The sequence below is a fragment of the Rhincodon typus genome, chromosome 7 (genome assembly GCF_021869965.1).
Source record: "Rhincodon typus isolate 14 chromosome 7, sRhiTyp1.1, whole genome shotgun sequence".
Taxonomy (NCBI): domain Eukaryota; kingdom Metazoa; phylum Chordata; class Chondrichthyes; order Orectolobiformes; family Rhincodontidae; genus Rhincodon; species Rhincodon typus.
Genome location: NC_063338.1, coordinates 53,109,518 through 53,110,004, shown reverse-complemented (window position 1 = coordinate 53,110,004; position 487 = coordinate 53,109,518). Strand labels below are relative to the sequence as shown.

The window sequence follows — 487 nt, the reverse complement described above, 5'->3', positions numbered from 1 at the left end:
GCTCCACACTCCCCTCCAGCTCCACCACACCCGGCACTTTTCCCTGCAACCGCAGGAAGTGCTACACCTGCCCCCATACCTCCTCCCTCACCCCCATCCCAGGCCCCAAGAAGACTTTCCACATCAAGCAGATGTTCACCTGCACATCTGCCAATGTGGTATACTGCATCCGCTGTACCCGGTGTGGCTTCCTCTACATCGGGGAAACCAAGCGGAGGCTCGGGGACCGCTTTGCAGAACACCTACGCTCGGTTCGCAATAAACAACTGCACCTCCCAGTCGCGAACCATTTCAACTCCCCCTCCCATTCCTCAGACGACATGTCCATCCTGGGCCTCCTGCAGTGCCACAACGATGCCACCCGAAGGTTGCAGGAACAGCAACTCATATTCCGCTTGGGAACCCTGCAGCCCAATGGTATCAATGTGGATTTCACAAGCTTCAAAATCTCCCCTCCCCCTACCGCATCCCAAAACCAGCTCAGCTC

The 487-nt window shown here is 57.1% G+C and overlaps 1 protein-coding gene across 1 annotated transcript in view; it reads right to left on the bottom strand.

Moving 5' to 3' along the window:
* LOC109912788 (polypeptide N-acetylgalactosaminyltransferase 5) overlaps positions 1 to 487 on the bottom strand; it is a 69,034-nt gene that overhangs the window by 66,451 nt on the left and 2,096 nt on the right. The gene's annotated exons all lie outside the window — the stretch shown is intronic.